The following is a 23971-nucleotide window of genomic DNA, read 5'->3' as shown; positions in this document are numbered from 1 at the left end:
AACAGCAGCGGACGCGCTTGGAGCACTGAACTGCGACCAGAACAACTTTTCCACTTTGTGATCTTTTTTATCTTTGAAAAACTCAGTCGCATCAGCAGCACTCGTTGCCAAGTCCAAGTACGCGTCTGCAGAACTCCATAGTTGATCCAGAAGGGCATACTTTGGATCTCCGAACTTCGTCCGCAAAAAAAGGGCTTCCCAGCTGTGATATCTCTGGCTTGACGGAGCTCCTCCTTCGCCGCTCTGATTTTAGAACGGGTTTCCTTGGCTGCTTCCATGGCTTTCTCCAGGTCCGCCGTCTTCGTTTGGTTTCCTTTGCAAGAAGCTCATAACGGCCAGCGGCATCTTTCAGCTCAACAGCCATCTGGGCTATTTTTCTCTTTGCTCTGGCAATGCGCAGCCTGTTCGGCTCTCAGCTCTTCGACCGCCTTTAGTGCGGCCGCATCACTCTTCCTGGCTTGTTCCTTGGCTCGGGCAAGTCCCGCCCGAAGGGTCTCCACGGCGGTAGCTCCATCTGCAGTCACATCATACTAAAGATACTAGCATCATGCTCCTCTTAATATGTGCTGGTCACTGGAGAAAATACATACCCTGCGCCTCGTCAAGCCGCTTGTTTACAAGCACGATGTCGGCATCCGCCGCATCAAGTTGCCGCTTCAGTTCGGCAGACTCACCAGTTCGGCTATCCACCGGACCCTCAGCTGCCTGCACATGAAAGCAACACAGTTATTACCTGGGACTATGATCCTCTATTTGCCGCCTTTTCGACAGCAACCAGAGTCTCAGGGGCTACTATCCGCATAGGGCACACCTAGCGTGTGCGGTACCGTCAAAGATATATATATTACTTTGCGTACCTCAAAGCCTCATAGCAGGCTCATAAAAGCTTCATGCAACCCACTTTTGGCAGAAGAAATTCTCTCAACCACCGTACCCATTAAAGTACGATGCGCCTCTGAGATAGCCGCTTGCTCCAGAATACTCATCAGTGCGTCCGGTCGCGCACCGGACAGTCCCGGACTCTTTTTGTGGCTCTCCTTAGGAGCCGGATACTCCGGACTTCGGGTGGCCGAAGGGTTACCTTCTGGCCTTGGCGGATCAGGATAAATCCTCCGTGACGACACCTCAGGGTCGTCCGCCTCATGAGGCGGGGAGACAGGGGGAGGCGTTTCGCTCTCCATCATCTCCGGAAGAAGATCCCCCGAGGACGAACTCTGTTGAGAAGGGCTACGATCCGAACTATAAGACATACATCTCGTTTATTGTCCTCAGAAATGAAGCAGGATATATTTACCGAAAGTACTTTTGTTTACTTACAGCTCGATGGAGGGTTGATCCCCTTGCGGGCACTGTGCGGTAAGGATGCCCTCCAGGGCAGGGCCCCCTGGCGAAGGTTTCTTCCCTCGTTTGGAAACCATTGTTTCCAAGTCTTCAGAGGCGGTCCTCTTCCTTCCTTGGGGAGAGGGAATTTTAGATTCTTCTCCCCAGTTATCCTCCTTCGCGGAGACACTAATTCCCCCGGTTTGGATGAGTAATGAGTGAGGCCCGCTTTCGGCTTCTTTATTTCTCCCTTTATCTTCCCCTGATGGCGCTTGATAAGGCGCGAGCTCAAGCATTCTGGCTAGTACAGGATCCGGTGAGCCTTCGGGAAGGGGGGCCGAACACCTGATCATCTTCGCCTTTTTTATCCAGTCCTGGTCAAAGAGCGACTTTTCAGAATGATGTTGTGATAAAGAGACAGATTGTTCGGCCGCGGAATCACTTACTTGGGTATCTGGACGATTGCAGTTTAGACCCGCGTCCTTGGTGGTCCAAAGAACAATCCATACATCTCTTCGAGCGTCACGCCGAAGAATTGCTGAATAGTTTGCGGTCCTTCCGGGTTGAACTCCCACATACGGAGAGGTCGACGTTGGCATGGCAGGACCCGACGAACTAGCATGACTTGCATTACCTTGACAAGGCTGACATCTCTCTTGAGGAGATCTCGGATGCGACTCTGCAATGTCGGCACGTCATTAACCGGCCCCCAGTCCAGCCCCTTGTTGACCCATGACATTAGTTGTGGCGGGGGGCCCGAACGGAAGTCGTGGGAAGCTACCCACTTAGTACTTCGGGGGGCTGTGATGTAAAACCACTCCCGCTGCCATAAGTTGGACACCTCCGGGAAGGTTCCCTTTGGCCATGGAGCATCGAAGCCATTGCTTATTATGGCACCTCTGCATTCTGCGTGTCGCCCATCGATCATCTTCGGCTTCACATTGAAGGTCTTGAGCCATAAGTCGAAGTGTGGGGTGATGCGGAGGAAGGCCTCACACACGACGATGAACGACGAGATGTGAAGCATGGAATCCGAAGCCAGATCATGGAAATCGAGCCCGTAATAGAACATAAGCCCTCTAACAAAGGGATCAAGACTAAAGCCTAGCCCTCGGAGGAAGTGGGAGACAAATACGACACTCCCGTTGGGTTCGGGAGTGGGGATGACCTGCCCTCGAGCAGGCAGCCTGTGCGAGATTTCGGCGGTCAGATACGTGGCTTCTCTTAGCTTCTTGATGTCCTCCTCTGTGACAGAGGAGGGCATCCACCGGCCTTGAAGGTTGGATCCGGACATGATTGAAGGTACGAAACGCTTAGCCTGAGCCTTGGGTGTTGGAATTCAAGGTGCGGGAAGGGAAGGATCGAGCGCGAGAAGAAAAGGACAGGCCTTGGCCTCTTTTTAAAGAGGGTAAATATCAAGCGTCCTCCGTGTGGCCGTTTGGAACTTGCCTAAAATCGAGGAGTCATACCAGCGGGCACGATTGGGTTACCCACGCCCGTATTGACGAGAATCCCGTGAAAAGAGGGACACGATCTCTGCTTCGACAAGACATGCCAATAAAACCGCCTCGCAACACATGAAGTGGCAGGCTCGGAAAAACAGTTCGTCATGACCAGACCACGGCAGAACGTCGCGTTAAGAAAAGCTGTCAGCAGATTAGATTTGTGGAAATATTATTCTCTCTACGGTGGTATGTGGAATTTATTTTTGCAGAGCCGGACACTATCCTTGTGTTCAAAATCTTCTATGGAGTATTCGGAGGAAGAACCCGCCTTGCAATGCCGAAGACAATCTGCGCGCCGGACTCATTGTCATTGAAGCCTGGTTCAGGGGCTACTGAGGGAGTCCTGGATTAGGGTGTCCTCGGACGGCCGGACTATATACTTTAGCCGGACTGTTGGACTATGAAGATACAAGATTGAAGACTTCGTCTCGTGTCCGGATGGGACTCTCCTTGGCGTGGAAGGCAAGCTTGGCCATACGGATATGTAGATCTCCTCCCTTGTAACCGACTCTGTGTAACCCTAGCCCCCTCTGGTGTCTATATAAACCGGAGGGTTTAGTCCGTAGGACAACAACAATCATACCATAGGCTAGCTTCTAGGGTTTAGCCTCTACGATCTCGTGGTAGATCAACTCTTGTAATACTCATATCATCAAGATCAATCAAGCAGGAAGTAGGGTATTACCTCCATCGAGAGGGCTCGAACCTGGGTAAACATCATGTCCCCCGCCTCCTGTTACCATCCGCCTTAGACGCATAGTTCGGGACCCCCTACCCGAGATCTGCCGGTTTTGACACCGACACACGAGGTGGCCGGTCAGCCGCATCATACGCTGGAAGCATAGGCTTTAATGCTTCCTCCTCGAGTTGGGGTAGCAACCTACGCTTTGGGTAACTTTTGGTTGTGCGCTCGAGTTCGTATTCCTCGGCCGCCAGGACCTCAGTCCATCTATCCGCTAGCAGATCTTGCTCAGCTTGAAGCTGTTGTTGCTTTTTCTTCAGGCTTTTTGCTATGGCTATAAGCCGGTGCTTGAAGCGCTCCTGCTCGACGGGATCCTCAGGCACGATGAATTCTTCGTCGCCGAGGCTCACCTCGTTTTCGGAGAGAGGCATGTAATTGTCATCCTCTTATTCTCCGTCTGCTGCCTGTTCCTTAGGGCTAGCTTGCCCATCCTCCCGCTCGAAGCCTGGCTGGAGGGGATTGTCTTCGTCTACGGCACTATCTGCAGCGTTATTGTCTCTTGTGCCAGTATCGCTGCTTTTGCTATGGCGGGGCTTAGAGCGGCGCCGATGACGCCGGTGCTTAGATTGCTTCTCGAGGGGATTATCCTCTATTGCCTTATTGTCATCGCTTTCTTTTGGGATGTCCACCATGTATATATCATATGATGAGGAGGCAGTCCAGCGCCATGTGGGCGGTGGTTCCTGTTCTTCTCCTGCATCGTCGTCCATACCGTCGATGTCTTCAGAGCTGAAATCGAGCATGTCGGTTAAGTCGTCGACAGTGGCTATTAAGTGGGTGGTGGGTGGGGAACGAATTTCTTTGTCGTCCGCTTCCCACTCGAACCGGACATAGTTCGGCCAAGGGCCTCCTGACAAGGAGAGAGACCTTAATGAATTCAGCACGTCACCCAGGGGCGATTGCTGAAAGATATCCGCGAAGGAAAACTCCATGATCGGCGCCCAATCAGATTCGATAGGCACGGACGCAGGCGGTTCGGAGCCCATGGTCGGGGACGAATCCAAGGGTCCGGCAACACAGGTCTCGTAGGATGTGAAGTCGGTATTCGGCTCTATCGCCGCTGAGTGTGCGGCCTCCGTGGCGGGGTCCATCCACCCGTCCTCGGACGGCGCAATCTGCTCCGGATTGAGGGCCGGAGTAGCCACAGGTGTGATCTCTCGAACACCGTCCGACGACAGAGCTAAGTCATGTTCGTCGTGACTGTGCGGCGCACCTGACATGGGCTCGAATCCGTCGAAGATCAAGTCTCCGCGGATGTTGGCGGTATAGTTTAAGTTTCCAAACCTGACCTGACGGCCAGGGGCGTAGCTCTCGATCTGCTCCAGATGGCCAAGCGAGTTGGCCCGCAGTACGAAGCCGCCGAATACGAAGATCTGTCCGGGGAGAAAAACCTCACCCTGGATCGCATCGTTGCTGATGATCGAAGGAGCCATCAAGCCTTTAACGTGACGGCACAGTGGAACTCTCAATGAAAGCACCAATGTCGGTGTCAAAACCGGCGGATCTCGGGTAGGGGGTCCCGAACTGTGCGTCTAAGGCGGATGGTAACAGGAGGCGGGGGACACAATGTTTACCCAGGTTCGGGCCCTCTCGATGGAGGTAATACCCTACTTCCTGCTTGATTGATCTTGATGATATGAGTATTACAAGAGTTGATCTACCACGAGATCATAGAGGCTAAACCCTAGAAGCTAGCCTATGGTTATGATTGTTGTTGTCCTACGGACTAAACCCTCCGGTTTATATAGACACGGAGGGGGCTAGGGTTACACAGAATCGGTTACAAGGGAGGAGATCTACATATCCGAATTGCCAAGCTTGCCTTCCACGCAAAGGAGAGTCCCACCCGGACACGGGACGAAGTCTTCAATCTTGTATCTTCATAGTCCAACAGTTCGGCCAAAGTATATAGTCCGACAGTCCGAGGACCCCCTAATCCAGGACTCCCTCACCAGGTTCGGGCCCTCTCTATGGAGGTAATACCCTACTTCCTGCTTGATTGATCTTGATGAATATGAGTGTTACAAGAGTTGATCTACCACGAGATCGTAATGGCTAAACCCTAGAAGTCTAGCCTATGAGTATATGGTAATGAATCTATCCTATCCGGACTATGCTCTCCAGTTTATATAGACACCGGAGAGATCTAGGGTTACACAAGGTCGGTTACGTAAGAGGGAATCTCCATAATCGGTCGCCTAGTTTGCCTTCCATGCCAAGTAGAGTCCAATCCGGACACGGGTATAGTCTTCGGTCTTCATGTCTTCACAGCCCATCAGTCCGGCTCATGGATAACAGGCCGGACGCCCGAGGACCCCTTAGTCCAGGACTCCCTCAATAGCCCCTGAACCTGGCTTCAATGACGAGGAGTCCGGCGTGCAGATTGTCTTCGGCATTGCAAGGCGGGTTCCCCTTCTCCCGAACTCCAAGATAGTCTTCGGACGCGATGATTGTATCCGGACTTGTTACACACCATGCACAACCGCAGAGAGAATATATATATTTTACACGAGTCCCACCTGCTAACAGCTTTCTGTAATGTGACAACACGTCCGTTCGGTCACAATTTCGAACCGTTTATCCCACATTTCAAGACACGGTTGCTATCGGCACGTCTTGTCAAAGCAAAGATCGTGTCCCCTTATCGCGGGATCTCATCAATGCGGGCATGGGTAACCCAACCGTGCCGTTTGCACAGCCTTTGGGAATAGGCGAATCTTAAGGCGAGCGAGGAGGCGTTTAATGTTTGCTGCCTTTATAAGAGGATAAGGATCCCCTCTTCCTCTTCTCATGCTTTCTCTCCATCTCCGCCTTCCCGATCTCGAGCTCCAGCGTCCAAGTTCCAATCTCCTTTCCACCCCAGCAACCATGTCCAGATCCGGTGGTCAGGGCAAGTGGATGGTCTCCTCCGTCACGGAGGAGGACATTACTGAGCTCCGGGCGGCCGGATATTTGGCGAAGGAGATCGCCCACCGTCTGCCGGCCGAAGGACAGATTGTCCCCACGCTGGAGCCCACAGAGAGGGTGGTATTCATCCCCTATTTCTTCCGCGGGCTAGGGTTTCCACTTCACCCCTTCGTCCACGGGCTAATGTATTATTACGGGGTAGATTTCCATGATCTGTCCCCGAATTCCTTCCTCAACATTTCAGCGTTTATCGTCATATGCGAGGCCTTCCTCCGCATCCACCCCCACTTCGGACTGTGGCTCAAAGTCTTCAATGTGAAGCCGAAGGTGGTAGATGGCCAGCACGTGGAGTGCGGAGGGGCAGTGGTGAGTAAATTGTCCAACGTCTCTTGGCCCAAAGGCACCTTTGTGGATACGGTAAAGGAGTGGCAGAACCAGTGGTTCTACGTCACAGAACCACGCGACACCACCAGGGCCGCGGCTGCCGAATTCCGCTCTGGCGATCCCGTGCGACTCACCTCCTGGGTCGAGAATGTTGGAAATATGCCCTAGAGGCAATAATAAATGGTTATTATTATATTTCTGTGTTCATGATAATAGTCTATTATTCATGCTATAATTGTATTGTCCGGAAATCGTAATACATGTGTGAATACTAGACCACAACCTGTCCCTAGTAAGCCTCTAGTTGACTAGCTCGTTGATCAACAGATAGTCATGGTTTCCTGACTATGGACATAGGATGTCACTGATAACGGGATCACATCATTAGGAGAATGATGTGATGGACAAGACCCAACCTAAGCATAGCATAAAAGATCGTGTAGTTTCGTTTGCTAGAGCTTTTCCAATGTCAAGTATCTTTTGCTTAGACCATGAGATCGTGCAACTCCCGGATACCGTAGGAGTGCTTTGGGTGTGCCAAACGTCACAACGTAACTGGGTGACTATAAAGGTGCATTACGGGTATCTCCGAAAGTGTCTGTTGGGTTGGCACGGATCAAGACTGGGATTTGTCACTCCGTGTAAACGGAGAGGTAACTCTGGGCCCACTCGGTAATGCATCATCATAATGAGCTCAATGTGACTAAGGCGTTAGTCACGGGATCATGCATTGCGGTACGAGTAAAGAGACTTGCCGGTAACGAGATTGAACAAGGTATTGGGATACCGACGATCGAATCTCGGGCAAGTAACATACCGATTGACAAAGGGAATTGCATACAGATTGATTGAATCCTCGACACCGTGGTTCACCCGATGATATCATCGTGGAACATGTGGGAGCCAACATGGGTATCCAGATCCCGCTGTTGGTTATTGACCGGAGAGGCGTCTCGGTCATGTCTGCATGTCTCCCGAACCCGTAGGGTCTACACACTTAAGGTCCGGTGACGCTAGGGTTGTAGAGATATATGTATGCGGAAACCAGAAAGTTGTTCGGAGTCCCGGATGAGATCCCGGACGTCACGAGAGGTTCCGGAATGGTCCGGAGGTGAAGAATTATATATAGGAAGTCCAGTTTTGGCCACCGGGAAAGTTTCGGGGGTTATCGGTATTGTACCGGCACCACCGGAAGGGTCCCGGGGGTCCGCCGGGTGGGGCCACCTGTCCCGGAGGGCCCCGTGGGCTGAAAGTGGAGGGGAACCAGCCCCTAGTGGGCTGGGGCGCCACTTGGGCCTCCCCCCATGCGCCTAGGGTTGGGAACCCTAGGGGGGAGTTCCCCCTTGCCTTGGGGGGCAAGGCAACCCCTTCCCCCCTTGGCCGCCGCCCCCCCTTGGAGATCCCATCTCCTAGGGCTGCGCACCCCCCTTGGGGGCCTATATGAAAGGGGGGGAGGGAGGGCAGCACACTACAGCCTTTGGCGCCTCCCTCCTCCCCTGCAACACCTCTCTCTCTCGCGCAGAAGCTCGGCGAAGCCCTGCCGGAGAGCCGCTACATCCACCACCACGCCGTCGTGCTGTTGGATCTCCATCAACCTCTCCTTCCCCCTTGCTGGATCAAGAAGGAGGAGACGTCGCTGCACCGTACGTGTGTTGAACGCGGAGGTGCCGTCCGTTCGGCACTCGGTCATCGGTGATTTGGATCACGGCGAGTACGACTCCGTCATCCACGTTCATTGGAACGCTTCCGCTCGCGATCTACAACGGTATGTAGATGCACTCCCTTCCCCTCGTTGCTAGTAGACTCCATAGATGCATCTTGGTGAGCGTAGGAAAATTTTAAAATTATGCTACGATTCCCAACAGTGGCATCATGAGCCAGGCCTATGCGTAGTTACTATGCACGAGTAGAACACAAAGCAGTTGTGGGCGTTGAGTTTGCCAATTCTTCTTGCCGCTACTAGTCGTTTCTTGTTTCGGCGGCATTGTAGGATGAAGCGGCCCGGACCGACCTTACACGTACGCTTACGTGAGACAGGTTCCACCGACTGACATGCACTAGTTGCATAAGGTGGCTAGCGGGTGTCTGTCTCTCCTACTTTAGTCGGAACGGATTCGATGAAAAGGGTCCTTATGAAGGGTAAATAGAAATTGGCAAATCACGTTGTGGTCATACGTAGGTAAGAAACGTTCTTGCTAGAAACCTACAAACCACGTAAAAACTTGCAACAACAATTAGAGGACGTCTAACTTGTTTTTGCAGCAAGTGCTATGTGATGTGATATGGCCAGAAGATGTGATGAATGATATATGTGATGTATGAGATTGATCATATTCTTGTAATAGGAATCACGACTTGCATGTCGATGAGTATGACAACCGGCAGGAGCCATAGGAGTTGTCTTTATTATTTTGTATGACCTGCGTGTCATTGAATAACGCCATGTAAATTACTTTACTTTATTGCTAAACGCGTTAGCCATAGAAGTAGAAGTAATCGTTGGCGTGACGACTTCATGAAGACACAATGATGGAGATCATGATGATGGAGATCATGGTGTCATGCCGGTGACAAAGATGATCATGGTGCCCCGAAGATGGAGATCAAAGGAGCATGATGATATTGGCCATATCATGTCACTATTTGATTGCATGTGATGTTTATCATGTTTTTGCATCTTATTTGCTTAGAACGACGGTAGCAAGTAGGATGATCCCTTATAATAATTTCAAGAAAGTGTTCACCCTAACTGTGCACCGTTGCGAAGGTTCGTCGTTTCGAAGCACCACGTGATGATCGGGTGTGATAGATTCTTACGTTCGCATACAACGGGTGTTGACGAGCCTAGCATGTACAGACATGGCCTCGGAACACACGCAATACACTTAGGTTGACTTGACGAGCCTAGCATGTACAGACATGGCCTCGGAACACGGAGGACCGAAAGGTCGAGCATGAGTCGTATAGAAGATACGATCAACATGGAGATGTTCACCGATCTTGACTAGTCCGTCTCACGTGATGATCGGACACGGCCTAGTTGAGCTCGGATCATGTTTCACTTAGATGACTAGAGGGATGTCTATCTGAGTGGGAGTTCATTAAATAATTTGATTATATGAACTTAATTATCATGAACTTAGTCTAAAATCTTTACACTATGTATTGTAGATCAAATGGCCCACGTTGTCCTCAATTTCAACGCGTTCCTAGAGAAAACCAAGCTGAAAGATGATGGCAGCAACTATACGGACTGGGTCCGGAACCTGAGGATCATCCTCATAGCAGCCAAGAAAGATTATGTCTTAGAAGCACCGCTAGGTGAAGCACCAATCCCTGAGAACCAAGACGTTATGAACGCTTGGCAGCAGCGTGCTGATGATTACTCCCTCGTTCAGTGCGGCATGCTTTACAGCTTAGAACCGGGTCTCCAAAAGCGTTTTGAGAAACATGGAGCATATGAGATGTTCGAGGAGCTGAAACTGGTTTTTCAAGCTCATGCCCGGGTCGAGAGATATGATGTCTCCGACAAGTTCTTCAGCTGTAAAATGGAGGAGAACAGTTCTGTTAGTGAGCACATACTCAGAATGTCTGGGTTGCACAACCGCTTGTCTCAGCTGGGAGTTAATCTCCCGGATGACGCGGTCATTGACAGAATCCTCCAGTCGCTTCCACCAAGCTACAAGAGCTTTGTGATGAACTACAATATGCAGGGGATGGAAAAGACCATTCCCGAGGTATATTCAATGCTGAAATCAGCTGAGGTAGAGATCAGAAAAGAACATCAAGTGTTGATGGTGAATAAAACCACTAAGTTCAAGAAGGGCAAGGGTAAGAAGAACTTCAAGAAGGACGGCAAGGGAGTTGCCGCGCCCGGTAAGCCAGTTACCGGGAAGAAGTCAAAGAATGGACCCAAGCCCGAGACTGAGTGCTTTTATTGCAAGGGAAGTGGTCACTGGAAGCGGAACTGCCCCAAATATTTAGCGGACAAGAAGAAGGCCGGCAACACCCAAGGTATATGTGATATACAAGTAATTGATGTGTACCTTACCAGTACTCGTAGTAGCTCCTGGGTATTTGATACCGGTGCGGTTGCTCATATTTGTAACTCAAATCAGGAACTACGGAATAAACGGAGACTGGCAAAGACGAGGTGACGATGCGCGTCGGGAATGGTTCCAAGGTCGATGTGATCGCCGTCGGCACGCTACCTCTGCATCTACCCACGGGATTAGTTATAAACCTCAATAATTGTTATTTAGTGCCAGCTTTGAGCATGAACATTGTATCTGGATCTCGTTTAATTCGAGATGGCTACTCATTTAAATCTGAGAATAATGGTTGTTCTATTTATTTGAGAGATATGTTTTATGGTCATGCCCCGCTGGTCAATGGTTTATTTTTGATGAATCTCGAACGTGATGTTACACATGTTCATAGTGTGAATACCAAAAGATGTAAAGTTGATAACGATAGTCCCACATACTTGTGGCACTGCCGCCTTGGTCACATTGGTGTCAAGCGCATGAAGAAGCTCCATGCAGATGGACTTTTGGAGTCTCTTGATTACGAATCATTTGACACGTGCGAACCATGCCTCATGGGTAAGATGACCAAGACTCCGTTCTCCGGAACAATGGAGCGAGCAACCAACTTATTGGAAATCATACATACCGATGTGTGCGGTCCAATGAGTGTTGAGGCTCGCGGAGGATATCGTTATGTTCTCACTCTCACTGATGATTTAAGTAGATATGGGTATGTCTACCTAATGAAACACAAGTCTGAAACCTTTGAAAAGTTCAAGGAATTTCAGAGTGAAGTCGAGAATCAACGTGACAGGAAAATAAAATTCTTACGATCAGATCGTGGTGGAGAATATTTAAGTCACGAATTTGGTACACACTTAAGGAAATGTGGAATAGTTTCACAACTCACGCCGCCTGGAACACCTCAGAGAAATGGTGTGTCCGAACGTCGTAATCGCACTCTATTGGATATGGTGCGATCTATGATGTCTCTTACCGATTTACCGCTCTCATTTTGGGGTTATGCTTTAGAGACTGCCGCATTCACTTTAAATAGGGCACCGTCTAAATCCGTTGAGACGACACCGTATGAATTATGGTTTGGGAAGAAACCTAAGCTGTCGTTTCTAAAAGTTTGGGGATGCGATGCTTATGTCAAGAAACTTCAACCTGAAAAGCTCGAACCCAAATCGGAAAAATGCGTCTTCATAGGATACCCTAAGGAAACTATTGGGTATACCTTCTACCTCAGATCCGAAGGCAAGATCTTCGTTGCCAAGAACGGGTCCTTTCTAGAGAAGGAGTTTCTCTCGAAAGAATTGAGTGGGAGGAAAGTGGAACTTGATGAGGTGATAGTCACCCCTTCCGAACCGGAAAGTAGCGCAGCGCGGGAAAATGTTCCTGTGGTGCCTACACCGACTGGGGAGGAAGTTAATGATGATGATCATGAAGCTTCGGATCAAGTTCACTGAACTTCGTAGGTCCACAAGGACACGTTCCGCACCAGAGTGGTACGGCAACCCTGTCCTGGAAATCATGTTGTTAGACAACGGTGAACCTTCGAACTATGAAGAAGCGATGGCGGGCCCGGATTCCGACAAATGGCTAGAAGCCATGAAATCCGAGATAGAATCCATGTATGAAAACAAAGTATGGACTTTGACTGACTTGCCCGATGAGCGGCGAGCCATAGAAAACAAATGGATCTTTAAGAAGAAGACGGACGCAGATGGTAATGTGACCATCTACAAAGCTCGACTTGTCGCTAAGGGTTATCGACAAGTTCAAGGGGTTGACTACGATGAGACTTTCTCACCCGTAGCGAAGCTGAAGTCCGTCCGAATCATGTTAGCAATTGCCGCATACTATGATTATGAGATATGGCAGATGGACGTCAAAACGGCATTCCTTAACGGCTTCCTTAAGGAAGAGTTGTATATGATGCAGCCGGAAGGTTTTGTCGATCCTAAGAATGCTAACAAAGTATGCAAGCTCCAGCGCTCAATCTATGGGCTGGTGCAAGCATCTCGGAGTTGGAACATTCGCTTTGATGAGATGATCAAAGCGTTTGGGTTTACACAGACTTATGGAGAAGCCTGTGTTTACAAGAAAGTGAGTGGGAGCTCTGTAGCATTTCTCATATTATATGTGGATGACATATTATTGATGGGAAATGATATAGAATTCTTGGAAAGTATAAAGGCCTATTTGAATAAGTGTTTTTCAATGAAGGACCTTGGAGAAGCTGCTTATATATTAGGCATCAAGATCTATAGAGATAGATCAAGACGCCTCATTGGTCTTTCACAGAGTACATACCTTGACAAGATATTGAAGAAGTTCAATATGGATCAGTCCAAGAAGGGGTTCTTGCCTGTATTGCAAGGTGTGCAATTGAGCACGGCTCAATGCCCGACCACGGCAGAAGATATAGAAGAGATGAGTGTCATCCCCTATGCCTCGGCCATAGGGTCTATTATGTATGCCATGCTGTGTACCAGACCTGATGTAAACCTTGCCGTAAGTTTGGTAGGAAGGTACCAAAGTAATCCCGGCAAGGAACACTGGACAGCGGTCAAGAATATCCTGAAGTACCTGAAGAGGACTAAGGATATGTTTCTCGTTTATGGAGGTGACGAAGAGCTCGTCGTAAAGGGTTACGTCGACGCTAGCTTCGACACAGATCTGGATGACTCGAAGTCACAGACCGGATACGTGTATATTTTGAATAGAGGAGCAGTAAGCTGGTGCAGTTGCAAGCAAAGCGTCGTGGCGGGATCTACATGTGAAGCGGAGTACATGGCAGCCTCGGAGGCAGCACAGGAAGCAGTCTGGATGAAGGAGTTCATTACCGACCTAGGGGTGATTCCCAATGCGTCGGGCCCAATGACTCTCTTCTGTGACAACACTGGAGCTATTGCCCTTGCGAAGGAGCCCAGGTTTCACAGGAAGACCAGGCATATCAAGCGTCGCTTCAACTCCATTCGTGAAAGTGTTCAAAATGGAGACATAGATATTTGTAAAGTACACACGGACCTGAATGTAGCAGATCCGTTGACTAAACCTCTCCCTAGGGCAAAACATGATCAACACCAGGACGCAATGGGTGTTCGATTCATCACAATGTAACTAGATTATTGACTCTAGTGCAAGTGGGAGACTGTTGGAAATATGCCCTAGAGGCAATAATAAATGGTTATTATTATATTTCTGTGTTCATGATAATAGTCTATTATTCATGCTATAATTGTATTGTCCGGAAATCGTAATACATGTGTGAATACATAGACCACAACCTGTCCCTAGTAAGCCTCTAGTTGACTAGCTCGTTGATCAACAGATAGTCATGGTTTCCTGACTATGGACATTGGATGTCATTGATAACGGGATCACATCATTAGGAGAATGATGTGATGGACAAGACCCAACCTAAGCATAGCATAAAAGATCGTGTAGTTTCGTTTGCTAGAGCTTTTCCAATGTCAAGTATCTTTTCCTTAGACCATGAGATCGTGCAACTCCCGGATACCGTAGGAGTGCTTTGGGTGTGCCAAACGTCACAACGTAACTGGGTGACTATAAAGGTGCACTACGGGTATCTCCGAAAGTGTCTGTTGGGTTGGCACGGATCGAGACTGGGATTTGTCACTCCGTGTGACGGAGAGGTATCTCTGGGCCCACTCGGTAATGCATCATCATAATGAGCTCAATGTGACTAAGGCGTTAGTCACGGGATCATGCATTGCGGTACGAGTAAAGAGACTTGCCGGTAACGAGATTGAACAAGGTATTGGGATACCGACGATCGAATCTCGGGCAAGTAACATACCGATTGACAAAGGGAATTGCATACGGATTGATTGAATCCTCGACACCGTGGTTCATCCGATGAGATCATCGTGGAACATGTGGGAGCCAACATGGGTATCCAGATCCCGCTGTTGGTTATTGACCGGAGAGGCGTCTCGGTCATGTCTGCATGTCTCCCGAACCCGTAGGGTCTACACACTTAAGGTCCGGTGACGCTAGGGTTGTAGAGATATATGTATGCGGAAACCCGAAAGTTGTTCGGAGTCCCGGATGAGATCCCGGACGTCACGAGAGGTTCCGGAATGGTCCGGAGGTGAAGAATTATATATAGGAAGTCCAGTTTCGGCCACCGGGAAAGTTTCGGGGGTTACCGGTATTGTACCGGGACCACCGGAAGGGTCCCGGGGGTCCACCGGGTGGGGCCACCTGTCCCGGAGGGCCCCGTGGGCTGAAAGTGGAAGGGAACCAGCCCCTAGTGGGCTGGGGCGCCCCCTTGGGCCTCCCCCCATGCGCCTAGGGTTGGGAACCCTAGGGGGGGAGTTCCCCCTTGCCTTGGGGGGCAAGGCAACCCCTTCCCCCCTTTGGCCGCCGCCCCCCCTTGGAGATCCCATCTCCTAGGGCTGCGCACCCCCCCAGGGGCCTATATAAAGGGGGGGAGGGAGGGCAGCACACTACAGCCTTTGGCGCCTCCCTCCTCCCCTGCAACACCTCTCTCTCTCGCGCAGAAGCTCGGCGAAGCCCTGCCGGAGAGCCGCTACATCCACCACCACGCCGTCGTGCTGTTGGATCTCCATCAACCTCTCCTCCCCCCTTGCTGGATCAAGAAAGGAGGAGACGTCGCTGCACCGTACGTGTGTTGAACGCGGAGGTGCCGTACGTTCGGCACTCGGTCATCGGTGATTTGGATCACGGCGAGTACGACTCCGTCATCCACGTTCATTGGAACGCTTCCGCTCGCGATCTACAACGGTATGTAGATGCACTCCCTTCCCCTCGTTGCTAGTAGACTCCATAGATGCATCTTGGTGAGCGTAAGAAAATTTTAAAATTATGCTACGATTCCCAACATATACAACTCTTCCTTAAGGAAGCCGTTAAGGAATGCCGTTTTGACGTCCATCTGCCATATCTCATAATCATAGTATGCGGCAATCGCTAACATGAATCGGACGGACTTCAGCTTCGCTACGGGTGAGAAAGTCTCATCGTAGTCAACCCCTTGAACTTGTCGATAACCCTTAGCGACAAGTCGAGCTTTGTAGATGGTCACATTACCATCTGCGTCCGTCTTCTTCTTAAAGATCCATTTGTTTTCTATGGCTCGCCGCTCATCGGGCAAGTCAGTCAAAGTCCATACTTTGTTTTCATACATGGATTCTATCTCGGATTTCATGGCTTCTAGCCATTTGTCGGAATCCGGGCCCGCCATCGCTTCTTCATAGTTCGAAGGTTCACCGTTGTCTAACAACATGATTTCCAGGACAGGGTTGCCGTACCACTCTGGTGCGGAACGTGTCCTTGTGGACCTACGAAGTTCAGTGCAACTTGATCCGAAGCTTCATGATCATCATCATTAACTTCCTCCCCAGTCGGTGTAGGCACCACAGGAACATTTTCCCGTGCTGCGCTACTTTCCGGTTCGGAAGGGGTGACTATCACCTCATCAAGTTCCACTTTCCTCCCACTCAATTCTTTCGAGAGAAACTCCTTCTCTAGAAAGGACCCGTTCTTGGCAACGAAGATCTTGCCTTCGGATCTGAGGTAGAAGGTATACCCAATAGTTTCCTTAGGGTATCCTATGAAGACGCATTTTTCCGATTTGGGTTCGAGCTTTTCAGGTTGAAGTTTCTTGACATAAGCATCGCATCCCCAAACTTTTAGAAACGACAGCTTAGGTTTCTTCCCAAACCATAATTCATACGGTGTCGTCTCAACGGATTTAGACGGTGCCCTATTTAAAGTGAATGCGGCAGTCTCTAAAGCATAACCCCAAAATGAGAGCGGTAAATCGGTAAGAGACATCATAGATCGCACCATATCCAATAGAGTGCGATTACGACGTTCGGACACACCATTTCTCTGAGGTGTTCCAGGCGGCGTGAGTTGTGAAACTATTCCACATTTCCTTAAGTGTGTACCAAATTCGTGACTTAAATATTCTCCACCACGATCTGATCGTAAGAATTTTATTTTCCTGTCACGTTGATTCTCAACTTCACTCTGAAATTCCTTGAACTTTTCAAAGGTTTCAGACTTGTGTTTCATTAGGTAGACATACCCATATCTACTTAAATCATCAGTGAGAGTGAGAACATAACGATATCCTCCGCGAGCCTCAACACTCATTGGACCGCACACATCGGTATGTATGATTTCCAATAAGTTGGTTGCTCGCTCCATTGTTCCGGAGAACGGAGTCTTGGTCATCTTACCCATGAGGCATGGTTCGCACGTGTCAAATGATTCGTAATCAAGAGACTCCAAAAGTCCATCTGCATGGAGCTTCTTCATGCGCTTGACACCAATGTGACCAAGGCGGCAGTGCCACAAGTATGTGGGACTATCGTTATCAACTTTACATCTTTTGGTATTCACACTATGAACATGTGTAACATCACGTTCGAGATTCATCAAAAATAAACCATTGACCAGCGGGGCATGACCATAAAACATATCTCTCAAATAAATAGAACAACCATTATTCTCGGATTTAAATGAGTAGCCATCTCGAATTAAACGAGATCCAGATACAATGTTCATGCTCAAAGCTGGCACTAAATAACAATTATTGAGGTTTAAAACTAATCCCGTGGGTAGATGCAGAGGTAGCGTGCCGACGGCGATCACATCGACCTTGGAACCATTCCCGACGCGCATCGTCACCTCGTCTTTGCCAGTCTCCGTTTATTCCGTAGTTCCTGTTTTGAGTTACAAATATGAGCAACCGCACCGGTATCAAATACCCAGGAGCTACTACGAGTACTGGTAAGGTACACATCAATTACTTGTATATCACATATACCTTGGGTGTTGCCGGCCTTCTTCTTGTCCGCTAAATATTTGGGGCAGTTCCGCTTCCAGTGACCACTTCCCTTGCAATAAAAGCACTCAGTCTCGGGCTTGGGTCCATTCTTTGACTTCTTCCCGGTAACTGGCTTACCGGGCGCGGCAACTCCCTTGCCGTCCTTCTTGAAGTTCTTCTTACCCTTGCCCTTCTTGAACTTAGTGGTTTTATTCACCATCAACACTTGATGTTCTTTTCTGATCTCACCTCCGCTGATTTCAGCATTGAATATACCTCGGGAATGGTCTTTTCCATCCCCTGCATATTGTAGTTCATCACAAAGCTCTTGTAGCTTGGTGGAAGCGACTGGAGGATTCTGTCAATGACCGCGTCATCCGGGAGATTAACTCCCAGCTGAGACAAGCGGTTGTGCAACCCAGACATTCTGAGTATGTGCTCACTAACAGAACTGTTCTCCTCCATTTTACAGCTGAAGAACTTGTCGGAGACATCATATCTCTCGACCCGGGCATGAGCTTGAAAAACCAGTTTCAGCTCCTCGAACATCTCATATGCTCCATGTTTCTCAAAACGCTTTTGGAGACCCGGTTCTAAGCTGTAAAGCATGCCGCACTGAACGAGGGAGTAATCATCAGCACGCTGCTGCCAAGCGTTCATAACGTCTTGGTTCTCAGGGATTGGTGCTTCACCTAGCGGTGCTTCTAAGACATAATCTTTCTTGGCTGCTATGAGGATGATCCTCAGGTTCCGGACCCAGTCCGTATAGTTGCTGCCATCATCTTTCAGCTTGGTTTTCTCTAGGAACGCGTTGAAATTGAGGACAACGTGGGCCATTTGATCTACAATACATAGTGTAAAGATTTTAGACTAAGTTCATGATAATTAAGTTCATATAATCAAATTATTTAATGAACTCCCACTCAGATAGACATCCCTCTAGTCATCTAAGTGAAACATGATCCGAGTTCAACTAGGCCGTGTCCGATCATCACGTGAGACGGACTAGTCAAGATCGGTGAACATCTCCATGTTGATCGTATCTTCTATACGACTCATGCTCGACCTTTCGGTCCTCCGTGTTCCGAGGCCATGTCTGTACATGCTAGGCTCGTCAAGTCAACCTAAGTGTATTGCGTGTGTTCCGAGGCCATGTCTGTACATGCTAGGCTCGTCAACACCCGTTGTATTCGAACGTTAGAATCTATCACACCCGATCATCACGTGGTGCTTCGAAACAACGAACCTTCGCAACGGTGCACAGTTAGGGTGAACACTTTCTTGAAATTATTATAAGGGATCATCCTACTTGCTACCGTCGTTCTAAGCAAATAAGATGCAAAAACATGATAAACATCACATGCAATCAAATAGTGACATGATATGGCCAATATCATCATGCTCCTTTGATCTCCATCTTCGGGGCACCATGATCATCTTTGTCACCGGCATGACACCATGATCTCCATCATCATGATCTCCATCATTGTGTCTTCATGAAGTCGTCACGCCAACGATTACTTCTACTTCTATGGCTAACGCGTTTAGCAATAAAGTAAAGTAATTTACATGGCGTTATTCAATGACACGCAGGTCATACAAAATAATAAAGACAACTCCTATGGCTCCTGCCGGTTGTCATACTCATCGACATGCAAGTCGTGATTCCTATTACAAGAATATGATCAATCTCATACATCACATATATCATTCATCACATCTTCTGGCCATATCACATCACATAGCACTTGCTGCAAAAACAAGTTAGACGTCCTCTAATTGTTGTTGCAAGTTTTTACGTGGTTTGTAGGTTTCTAGCAAGAACGTTTCTTACCTACGTATGACCACAACGTGATTTGCCAATTTCTATTTACCCTTCATAAGGACCCTTTTCATCGAATCCGTTCCGACTAAAGTAGGAGAGACAGACACCCGCTAGCCACCTTATGCAACTAGTGCATGTCAGTCGGTGGAACCTGTCTCACGTAAGCGTACGTGTAAGGTCGGTCCGGGCCGCTTCATCCTACAATGCCGCCGAAACAAGAAACGACTAGTAGCGGCAAGAAGAATTGGCAAACTCAACGCCCACAACTGCTTTGTGTTCTACTCGTGCATAGTAACTACGCATAGGCCTGGCTCATGATGCCACTTTTGGGAATCGTAGCATAATTTTAAAATTTTCCTACGCTCACCAAGATGCATCTATGGAGTCTACTAGCAACGAGGGGAAGGGAGTGCATCTACATACCGTTGTAGATCGCGAGCGGAAGCGTTCCAATGAACGTGGATGACGGAGTCGTACTCGCCGTGATCCAAATCACCGATGACCGAGTGCCGAACGTACGGCACCTCCGCGTTCAACACACGTACGGTGCAGCGACGTCTCCTCCTTCTTGATCCAGCAAGGGGGAAGGAGAGGTTGATGGAGATCCAACAGCACGACGGCGTGGTGGTGGATGTAGCGGCTCTCCGGCAGGGCTTCGCCGAGCTTCTGCGCGAGAGAGAGAGGTGTTGCAGGGGAGGAGGGAGGCGCCAAAGGCTGTAGTGTGCTGCCCTCCCTCCCCCCCTTTATATAGGCCCCCAGGGGGGTGCGCAGCCCTAGGAGATGGGATCTCCAAGGGGGGGGCGGCGGCCAAGGGGGGAAGGGGTTGCCTTGCCCCCCAAGGCAAGGGGGAACTCCCCCCCTAGGGTTCCCAACCCTAGGCGCATGGGGGGAGGCCCAAGGGGGCGCCCCAGCCCACTAGGGGCTGGTTCCCCTCCACTTTCAGCCCACGGGGCCCTCCGGGACAGGTGGCCCCACCCGGTGGACCCCCGGGACCCTTCCGGTGGTCCCGGTACAATACCGATAACCCCCGAAACTTTCCCGGTGGCCGAAACTGGACTTCCTATATATAATTCTTCACCTCCGGACCATTCCGGAACCTCTCGTGACGTCCGGGATCTCATCCGGGACTCCGAACAACTTTCGGGTTTCCGCATACATATATCTCTACAACCCTAGCGTCACCGGACCTTAAGTGTGTAGACCCTACGGGTTCGGGAGACATGCAGACATGACCGAGACGCCTCTCCGGTCAATAACCAACAGCGGGATCTGGATACCCATGTTGGCTCCCACATGTTCCACGATGATCTCATCGGGTGAACCACGGTGTCGAGGATTCAATCAATCCGTATGCAATTCCCTTTGTCAATCGGTATGTTACTTGCCCGAGATTCGATCGTCGGTATCCCAATACCTTGTTCAATCTCGTTACCGGCAAGTCTCTTTACTCGTACCGCAATGCATGATCCCGTGACTAACGCCTTAGTCACATTGAGCTCATTATGATGATGCATTACCGAGTGGGCCCAGAGATACCTCTCCGTCACACGGAGTGACAAATCCCAGTCTCGATCCGTGCCAACCCAACAGACACTTTCGGAGATACCCGTAATGCACCTTTATAGTCACCCAGTTACGTTGTGACGTTTGGCACACCCAAAGCACTCCTACGGTATCCGGGAGTTGCACGATCTCATGGTCTAAGGAAAAGATACTTGACATTGGAAAAGCTCTAGCAAACGAAACTACACGATCTTTTATGCTATGCTTAGGATTGGGTCTTGTCCATCACATCATTCTCCTAATGATGTGATCCCGTTATCAATGACATCCAATGTCCATAGTCAGGAAACCATGACTATCTGTTGATCAACGAGCTAGTCAACTAGAGGCTTACTAGGGACAGGTTGTGGTCTATGTATTCACACATGTATTACGATTTCCGGACAATATAATTATAGCATGAATAATAGACTATTATCATGAACACAAAAATATAATAATAACCATTTATTATTGCCTCTAGGGCATATTTCCAACAGTCTCCCACTTGCACTAGAGTCAATAATCTAGTTACATTGTGATGAATCGAAGGGGCGCCGGATAACCTGATGGAGGCGCTACGAGGTGCATCCATTATGGATGAGCATCGTGTCCTTATGGGCACGGTGATCGAGAAGGTTCAGTCTGCCAAGAGTGGACTGAACGAAGCTTGCAGCAACCTGTTGACAGGTTTCGAGGTAAGTGACATAAAAAGAGAAAAAAACCCCATGTAGTCAGTAGCCCCTGAGACACTGTCCGGTGTTCAGCGACATGAACCGGACAGAGGATCAATCTTTTATTGTAGGAGACTAACGTGATATGTATGCATAAGCAGGCGTCGCTGTTGGCCGCAATCTTGCATGCTGCCGAAGTCTCTGAACTGAAGCAGAGGCTGGAGCGGACCGAGAACGAGCTCGGCGAGGTAACGATTCGACTCCGGGAGAAGCAAGGTAAATGACGACGTACTATGTGTTCGAAAAGAACAAGTGTTGTATACTGACCGTAGTGTCGTAATATGTGCAGGAGCCGCAACCGAGGTGGAGGCCCTAAAAAAGGCTTTGGCCGAAGCCGAAGGGAAGGCCGTTGAGCAGCAAGCTGCCCGGAAAAGCTTGAGGCCCGAGTCAAGGAGGTCCAGCAGGAGCTCCAGGATGCGGTGAAAAAATGCGGCTCGAGGGGCCGAACTTACCAAGGCTCGTCAGAGTGCGGAGACCGCACGGAATGAGGCCCAGGTCACTCGCCGGGAGATCCAGGAGGCCAAGAAGATCACGGCGGGTAAGGCTTTTAAGATGCAAAGCAAGTATGCGGAGAGGCAGTACCTTTTACTAACCCGGGTTCGGAGTTCCCCAGGGGCTTTTGCGGATCTACCACGCAGCGTATCAGACGCTGCAGAGTTCTACCGAACCGAAGGAGGAGGTTCTACGGAGGAGCTATTCTGGTCGCAGTATGCGACGCCAGAGCATCTCGTGTGTTCCACCGATCAGCTGAAGCAGCTAGTGGAGCTGCACCGGGTGGCCGAACTAGCCATGAAGGATTTGACAATCCGGCCATGGCGAGGCGAAGCTATGCCCGGCAGCTACTTCGGACTCGTGAGGCGCCTAGTGGAGGCATGTCCGCGGCTGGACGTCGTCAAGCGCTCTGCCTGTATTGAAGGTGCCCGTATGGCCTTCGCTCGCTGCAAGATGTGGTGGGCGAAGATGAACGCTGTTGAAGTTGTCAGCAGGCCGCCGGAGGGCAAGGAGCACCGCACACCCGAGAAATATTTTGCGGATGTCATAGAAGGGTCTCGACTTGTGGCAGCTCAATGTTCGAAGGACACTATTTTCGAATGAATACATTCATGTTGTCCTTTGCCTTGTATTATAAAGACAAAGCTTGTTTTGTAATGTAATTTTGTTATGCTTTAAATTGTTTCCTCCTGTGCGGCCGGGTTATATGAAATTTGAGGTTGGCCAGTCGTCGGCTTCTGCCCTCACGTAATTAGTACAGAGGTGTTCGGGATGGGATCTAAACAATCTTGATCCAATTATATGGTTCTTGAAGGAGTTGTTTAGCGCAACGAACAAGGCAATCAGACTATACGGCTTAAACGCCCTCACTTAGCCATAGGAGTTTTATAATTAAGCAACTGCGTAGCCCCTGGTCCAAGCCAGGGTGCTGTCAGCATCTGATCGGGAGGTGCCGATCCTTCGCGTGACGCGGAAAAAATCTCCAACGATTTTGTAACCCTCGAACAGCTGACCAGCTCTCGCCGTATCATGACAGTCAGTTTTCGGCTTTCTCTGCTGAGGTGCTCATCCGGTCAAGGCCAGGGCACAATCGTAGTAGTTCTCCCTTTACTATCCTAGCAGATAGAGCGGAACGTAGGGTAGCAAGCACAGGAGCCGAGCAACCCAACTATTGACCAAAGACATGATTCGGAGCCAATGCATATAATGCTAAATTCGGGGTGCCGAACTTTTATACAAGAAGTGTTCGGACTTTGTTGCCGTGTTATGGGGCGATAAGCAGCCCCTGGCGAATATGAAACGTACAAAAGAGTACCGATGTAGCTGATAAGCAGTTCGAAATAAAATGAAGTAAGAAGCGAAAACCACAGAAACTGGGCCGCAAATCATTTTTATTATAACTGAATGGATACGTCAAGGCATATCTTATACAAATAGTGCGATAAGCACCCGGACTATTTAACATGCCAGGATCAAGAAGGGGCAGCGTGCGGGTCCTGGGAAATAAGTAAAAATACCGTCAAGAAGAACGTATGGAGGTTACCCTACGCACCTATGCTGCATGCCCCCTTTGTATGCCAATCCTTCGAAGGGGCTGGTGATCAGGCTCGCGAGAAAAGGAACCTGAAATAGAAAGGAAAAAGTGTGTCTGGGGTCGGTC

Source organism: Triticum aestivum, chromosome 1D, assembly GCF_018294505.1.
Source record: "Triticum aestivum cultivar Chinese Spring chromosome 1D, IWGSC CS RefSeq v2.1, whole genome shotgun sequence".
Taxonomy (NCBI): Eukaryota; Viridiplantae; Streptophyta; class Magnoliopsida; order Poales; family Poaceae; genus Triticum; species Triticum aestivum.
The sequence above is the reverse complement of the archived record's forward strand: the minus strand, read 5'-3'. Positions refer to the sequence as shown.